The sequence below is a fragment of the Capricornis sumatraensis genome, chromosome 4 (assembly GCF_032405125.1).
Source record: "Capricornis sumatraensis isolate serow.1 chromosome 4, serow.2, whole genome shotgun sequence".
Classification (NCBI taxonomy): domain Eukaryota; kingdom Metazoa; phylum Chordata; class Mammalia; order Artiodactyla; family Bovidae; genus Capricornis; species Capricornis sumatraensis.
The window spans coordinates 91,062,786-91,070,886 of NC_091072.1; the positions used below are offsets into that span (position 1 = coordinate 91,062,786).

General features: G+C 36.4%; 1 non-coding gene across 1 annotated transcript; it reads right to left on the minus strand.

Moving 5' to 3' along the window:
• Positions 1-6,652: 6,652 nt before the first annotated feature.
• LOC138079379 (U6 spliceosomal RNA) lies at positions 6,653-6,756 on the minus strand. The gene has a single exon (XR_011144859.1). It is a non-coding gene; the product is annotated as a U6 spliceosomal RNA (small nuclear RNA).
• Between the last annotated feature and the right edge of the window lie 1,345 nt (positions 6,757-8,101).

The following is an 8,101-nucleotide window of genomic DNA, read 5'->3' on the forward strand; positions in this document are numbered from 1 at the left end:
TGTACAAGGAAGTCATAACATGTAAATCAATTCTCTTCTACCCTAGAGTGCTGTGTATAATTTAATTTACAGGTCACATATTTAAAAATTTGTAAGATTGACATAGCTAAAAACTAGATTCAATTTTTAAAAGAAAGTCTTTATATTTGCTCAAAAATAGGATTAAATGTTTGTCTGAACTCAGAGAATGCAAAGCCTTTCTCATCACAATACAAACAGAAAACAGTTGTGGAAAATACTGATATATTACTAAAGCTTAAAGTCGCAAACATAAAAAGATACTATAAATAAAATTTTAAGGCTAATTTTTAGAGGAAAAGCTTGAAAATTTTATGAAAAAATTGACTATTATTAATATGTAAAGAGTTTTTGTAAATCAATAATAAAACTGTAAAAGTCAGTAGAAATTATGCCAAAAACATTACCATGTATTTTTAAAGTAATCTAAAGCCTCACAAGTAATCTAAGAAATATAAATTTAAACAAAAGTACATTTTTTATCAAATTGGCAAATGTATTTTCAACTATATCAAGCATCTTTAGATCATTCATATTCTTTCATCCAGCAATTTTATTTCTTAATAGCTTTATCTTAAGGCAATAAGAATGGATATTTACAAAACTATATGACCAAAGTTGTTAAAGACAGTATTATTTGTAATTGCCTGAAACTGGAAATCCTTTAGAAGTTAAACAACAGGAGATTGGAGTAAGTCAATCTTGATAAATTTCTATAATAGGAGAAATACCATAATGTAGCTGTTAAAAGCACAGTGCTCAGTCATGTCTGACTCTGTGACCCTATGGACAGTAGCCCAGCAGGATCTTCTGTCCATGGAATTTTCCAGGTAAGAATACTGGAGTGGGTTGCCTTTCCCTTCTCCAGGGGATCTTCCCAACCCAGGGATCAAACCCAGGTCTCCTGCATTGCAGGCAGATTCTTTACCATTTGAGCCACCAGGGAAGCCCAGTTTTAAAGGAGCTAGACTCAAATTTGAATCTTAAAATTCTTACCTTCAGAGCTTTGGGCAAGTTATTTATTTTCCCTAAATCTTAATATAAATAGAGATCCTAAAAGTGTTAACATGATGACTGACATGAGCGTTAACTGAAAGACTCCAGTAATGCCTTCATTATGAACTGTCTAGTACGTAGGGCTGAAGAAAATTAACTCAGTATTTTCTTTTAATAGTGTATCATGTAGACATTAAAATAATGCCTCAGTAGAACATGTAATAAAATGGGAAACTGTTTATGATGGATTGTTAATAGATGAAAGCAGGGTAAAAATTTTATGTAAAGTATAACACAAATTGCATAACAAGAGAAACGTAATGCAGGTATTAAAAAGTCAGGAGTGTACATCAAACTGTTAACAGTGTTTTCTCTAGATTACTACTCTATTTATTCCTTTATAATTGTCTACATTTTTTAAATTTATCTGCTCTGAACACTTATTTCATAATAAAAATAATGATTATCATGGAATAAAATGTAATCTGATACCTGTCTAGTTTTCTTCTCCCTGACTATCACAAAATATTATACAACATCATTTTATTTTCCCAAGGTTCTAGCACTTAATCGACAAATTCTTTCATGGAGGTTATGATTAGATCCAAAGTAGCAATTTTTCCCCCTTCACTGCTTTCCTTGCCTTTTGGCAGATAGAATTATCAGGGAGGTATGTCAAGAATGTATTTTCCTGGTAATAGCTGATTTAATGGCAGTGTCACTTTGAAAGTGGTAGCTTAATTTTTTTTTTCCTTTGGACCCTGATATGATTTAGGGTACAGATATAACAGCCCACTGTTGATTTTCCGATATTCAGAAGAAATTTTTTTCCATTGTTAGAAATAAAGCCAACACAGTCTCTATTTGCACCTTTTTTATATTATCTATTTTAAGTTGCCTAAACAAGTATGAAATAGTGCTAATAATGTTAATGATGATAGTGATAAAATGATAGTATTTTAAGTGCCAAGCACATAATATGTGATCAACAAATATTTGTTTAATAAATTGGACTGAAACTGTTATCAGGCACTGTTAAAATATTTATATTAAAATTATTAAATTGTTAATAAATTTCAGAGATGTGTATTTCATTACTTTTGGACAATAGACATCTATAAATATTTGCCCAGGGGACACATATTTAGCTTTGGGGACCTGTTTAACATTTAACTTGGGGACTCATACTTTGTCAGTGGGCTGTGTTATTCAGGGCATCTTTAACAATAGCAATTAGTGACACTTTTTTCACCCTTTCTAAATAAATATCTTGGCATTTCTGCCCATCCTACAGAAACCCCTGTCTCCACTTTTCTTCTCCTAGAGTCTCCATTCTAAACCTTTTGCTCAGCAGAGAATTCCATATTTATTATTAGGTATTGTTATGCTTTCTGGTATTATTGTTTGGGCACAAAACATCATCTTCTTAACTCACATTTATCAGCACGTGATGAATGCTCAGGAATTAGCAGTTTCACTCATGTTACTCTCTTCAAGATTTAACCTAATAAAAAAACAATAAGCTCATTCTTTTTAAAGTCTCTCTTTCTTTTCATTCACAATATAATTATCTTTACACAATCCTTAATATATCAATCTAGAGATAATCCCTTCCTTAATTACAATATCTCCTCCTTAAATTCATCCTAAATAACTATACAAGATGGATCTTTCTAAAGAGCTGCAGAACGAGCAGGAAGAATAGGAATTTGGGAACTTGGGATCCAGTTTCAGCTTTGCTCCTTCAAACGGTGTAACCTCATGAAAACCACAAACTCCTTTAAGATTCGATTTCTTCCTCTGTGAGGGAGAGGGGTTGTCGAGGAGGGATGAATTGGGAGTTGAAGATTAGCAGATGCAAAAATATATATCCATCATATATAGGATGAATAAACAGCAAGGTCCTACTGTATTGCACAGGGGACTGTAGTCAATATCCTGTGATAAACCATAATAGAAAAGAATATGGAAAAGATATATGTATATTGGCATAACTGAATCACTTTGCTGTACAGCAGAAATTGTCACAATGTTGTAAATCAATTATATATCAATAAAATTTAAAAAGTTTCCTCCTCTGCAGTTTTAAGACCGAAGTAGGAACACAATAAAATTCTCCAATGATGGGAGGGCTAGAAGCAGTATGCCTTACAGCTTTCTCTACTCAAGATACCACAGTCTCCAAAGTGATACCATAATAATCAGTGGTTTAAATCCAAGTGAGATTATAGCACAGCCACTGATAAATGGGTAAGGAATGCCCCAGTCTCATTGCCCAGGTATCCTACAATTTCACTGCTCCACGACTCTCCTAAATCACACGCCTCCCTAATGCAGAGGCCACTGATGGCTTCCCATTGCCCATTCATTCATTAACTTAACAAATATGCATTGAGCACTCAAATGTTCCAGTCTTTCCTGGGTGCTTAGTGAGAGGATGGTGTCCTCAGACCATTTGAGTTTAACGGGAAAATCACAATTTAAGAAGCAGTAGCAATAAAATGTGACATATGTTTGGTAAAAAAAAGATGTGTAGGCACTTAATTGGTGTGTTTAACCTCATCTGGAAAGATCAGAGGAAGGAAATAAAGCCGAATCTGCTTTTCTTCCAAACTTTCCATCTTCTAATCCTAACGACACACACACACATATATACATAGAATTAGAAGATGGGAAACACATATTTAGCTTTGAGGACATATATAGATATAGATATAGATATACCCTGGAGTGTGAAGTCAAGTGGGCCTTAGGAAGCATCACTACGAACAAAACTAGTGGAGGTAATGGAATTCCAGCTGAGCTGTTTCAAATCCTAAAAGACGATGCTGTGAAAGTGCTGTACTCAATATGCCAGCAAATTTGGAAAACTCAGCAGTGGCCACAGGACTGGAAAAGGTCAGTTTTCATTTCAATCCCAAAGAAAGGCAATGCCAAAATATGTTCAAACTACCATTCAATTGCACTCATCTCACATGCTTGCAAAGCAGTGCTCAAAATTCTCCAAGCTAGGCTTCAACAGTACGTGAATTAAGATGTTCAACCTGGATTTAGAAAAGGCAGAGGAACCAGAGATCAATTTGCCAATATCTGTTGGATCATAGAAAAAGCTAAAGAACTCCAGAAAAACATCTACTTCTGCTTCATTGACTATGCTAAAGCCTTTGACTCTGTGGATCACAACAAACTGTGGAAAATTCAGAAAGAGATGGGAATACCAGACCACCTAACCTGCCTCCTGAGAAACCTGTATGCAGGTCAAGAAGCAACAATGAGAACCAGATATGGAACAACAAACTGGTTCAAAATTGGGAAAGAGGTACGTTAATTGGGAAAGGAGTATATTGACATCCTGCTTATTTAACTTCTATGCAGGGTACATCATGCAAAATGCCAGGCTGGATGAAGCACAAGCTGGAATCAGGATTGCGGGGAGAAATATCAACAACCTCAGAAATGCAGATGACACCACCCTTATGGCAGAAAGCAAAGAGCCTCCTGATGAAAGTGAAAGAGGAGAATGAAAAAGTTGGCTTAAAACTCAACATTCAAAAAACTAAGATCATGGCTTAGTCCCATCACTTCATGGCAAATAGATGGGGAAACAATGGAAACAGTGAGAGACTTTATTTTCTTGGGCTCCAAAATCACTGCAGATGATAACTGCAGCCATGGAATTAAAAGACACTTGTTCCTTGTAAGAAAAGCTATGACAAACATAGACAGCATATTAAAAAGCAGAGACATTGCTTTGCCAACAAGGTCTGTATAGTTTTCCAGTATGTATGGATGTGAGAGTTGGGCCATAAAGAAGGCTGAGTATCAAAGAAATTATGCTTTTGAACTGTGGTGTTGGGAAAAGACTCTTGAGAGTCCCTTGGACTACAAGAAAGGAGATCCAACCAGTCAATCCTAAAGGAAATCAATCCTGAATATTCATTGGAAGGACTGATGCTGAAGCTGAAGCTCCAATACTTTGGCCACCTGATGCAAAGAACTGACTCATTGGAAAAGACCCTGATGCTGGGAAAGATTGAAGGCAGGAGGAGAAGGGGACGACAGAGGATGAGATGGTTGAATGGCATCATCGACTCAATGGACATGAGTGTGAGCAAGCTCCGGGAGATGGTGAAGGACAGGGAAGTCTGGTGTGCTGCAGTCCATGGGGTCGCAAAGAATCGGATATGACTGAGTGTCTGAACAACAAATCTTCAAGATTTAAGGTAATATCAAAACAATAGGCTCTTTCTTTTGAAAATCTTTCAGAGCCATTACTTTCTAATGGTAATGGTAAAATATAATACTATATATATGTGTATATATGTATGTTTGATGTGTGTTTGTTACTTTTCCTTGCATATCCTGCTTTCCAATCAAATAAAGAATCTATTCTATGCTGAATGTACTCTGCACTCTGTAAGACCGCTGTCTTCTAGATTAGAAAGATATTAATACATACTCTAGATCCCCTCTCTCTTGCCTACTGCTGACATAGTTATTTCCAAACAGTATTTATTTTAGATATTGGATAGCTTTTATCCTAGCCTAGCAGTACAGTTTGGGGGCCATATTCTTCTGGGCTGATTTTACAACGAGTTTGTCTCCTGTACACTTATTTCAAACTCTGCTGTTTAGCCACCACTGCACAACAGTCTATAATCCACAAAGGAACTTATTGGACTTGTTCTAAGGTACACTCATTTGCTCTAAGAAGTTCATCAATGGCCCCCTCAAGGATTCTAGGGATGTTTGAAATCCATCAAGACAGAGGAGTATACTGAAGACTTTGAATTACATTCTAAAATAGCAACTGAATCCCTTGTTCTAACGTCAGGCATGGGTGCATAAAATAGATTGAGTCCAACCATACTCATTATGTACCTGTGCTTCACACCTTTAATGATGGGAGAGAAATCCAGTTAAGCATTTCCAGCACTACCTCAACAAGCCATTCCCCCAGGAAATCATCGCCTTTGGTCAGTCAGATGCTATGAAGTCATTTCAAGTATTTCCATCACTCTCATTTCAGCTGAATGTTTGCTACACTTCCAACGGTACAATCCTTTCTGAAAAGAGTGTAAGATACAAACTGACATCAAAGGATTACCCAGAACAGTGGTTGAACTCTTCTGAGCTTGGATTTCTGCTACTCATCACCTACATGCCTATCATCAAACATCAATCCACCTACACTTGTTTTTCCATTTGGAACTGGAAATTGATGGCTCTGGGGAGGTATGTGCCTAAAAGAGTGTCTGTGAAATTTGTGGAATGCTTTGAAGAGACTATCATGTAATTTCAGTTTGTCATTATATTAATCAGCCTTTTTTCTTGATGCGTTATTCATGTCAATTAATATAATTATTAATACTCAGCTTTGTCTTTCACAATGAGCATAGCTCCTCCTTGGTTTTATTTTTTACCTCTTATTTGCATTTAGCCTTTTACTTAGCAGTAATCAACCCTACATACTCGACTCATGGAAAAAACAACACATTAATCAACATGAGTCACTAAATAAATTACTTTATTTTTTAGAAAAAAAATTCTCCCTCCCCCAAATAATCTCTACTCTCTGCCAAGATTTATTTATTTTTTTTTCCTGTTAGTTTTTTTTTTGTAACAATTTTTTTCCCTTTATTTTAATTTACAATACTGTATTGGTTTTGCCATACCACAGGGGCCATGCTAATCTTCTCTGTATCGTTCCAATTTTAGTATATGTGCTGCCGAAGCGAGCACTCTCTGCCAAGATTTAATACAGTGGCTGTTAATAATTGTTCCTGCCATTTATACCCATAAAAAGCTGAGAAGCCAGCAGCATTTGATCACCTTTTTCATGCCTTATGTAATAATTCATTCACCTTGAAAACATCAGGATTGGCCTCAGTGATGGACTGAAAATTCTCTTCACTGCAAGACTGAGGCATAGACACAGCCTGAGTCACTTTCAAGTTTTGACTTGGAATTTACTTCAAACTCGGGCACCATCACATAGCTGGGGGTTAAGGAAATATTGAGCCAACCTAAGGCAAAAATCATATAAAAGGTAAAACCTACTTTGAATGCTGTCCTTCTATCTTCTATTTTTATTCTACCCCAGTATTCTTATGCTGTCTGTAGTTCCCGATTTCTTCCCAGCTCTCTTCTCTACTTATGTTTTTCTCTCCCCTATGGAGGGTCTTCCAGTCCAATATTATCAAAATCCTAGAATCTCACAGCCAAAGAAGAATGCAAGCTTGTCTAGTTCAAGCATATATCCAGCACATCAATTGTGCCTACAATATTTTGCAGCCTCTGCTTGAAATTTCCTGATATGAGACGTTCACATCGTCTGGAGGTAGCCCATCTTATTGTAAAGATGAAAAGGATCTTAATCTAATTGGTTAACGGAATTTTTTCCATTGAATCAAAATCCTCTGTTAGTTTCTACTTGTGTCATCTGATCCATTTTGTTTGTTTATTAAGAAGTGGACCATTGGACAGAATCATTCAGGATTTCCAGAAGAGAGATGTCCTCACCTCCAGCTGGATAGAGAAAGCAGAAAGAGCAGACTCTGAGAAAGCACAGAAAATCTAGCTGCAAGTGGTTTAGGGTAGATAGCTTAACCCTCATCTGTTTCTTTTATGCCTTGGAGAATCTGTTGTCCTTTCCCAGCTATGTTCTTCTCCAGGACCTTGTGCTACCAGTGATCACCTGTGTTACCTTCTGTATTTCTGTCTCTCCTTCATCCTTTCAATAATGCTTGGGTCTTCCCCAACATAAATGCCTTCCATCAACCCTGCCTGTCCTCAAGTTTGCTACCCTCCTTCTTCCTTTCATAAACAATTCATGGCGAGAGTACCTCCAAGCTCCTTAAGGTATGGTTTATGAACAACTCACACCAGACTCACCCAAGTCCTTGTTTAAAAAGCAGCCTTCTGAGACTCAGCCCCTGAATTTATACAAGGTTCATGGCAAACTGTCATTTTTTTTTCTTTTAAAACAAAGTTGCACACCACTGTACATAAAATAGGTAATCAACAAGGACCTACTGTATGGCACAGGGACACTACTCAATATTATGTAATAACTTATATGGGAAAA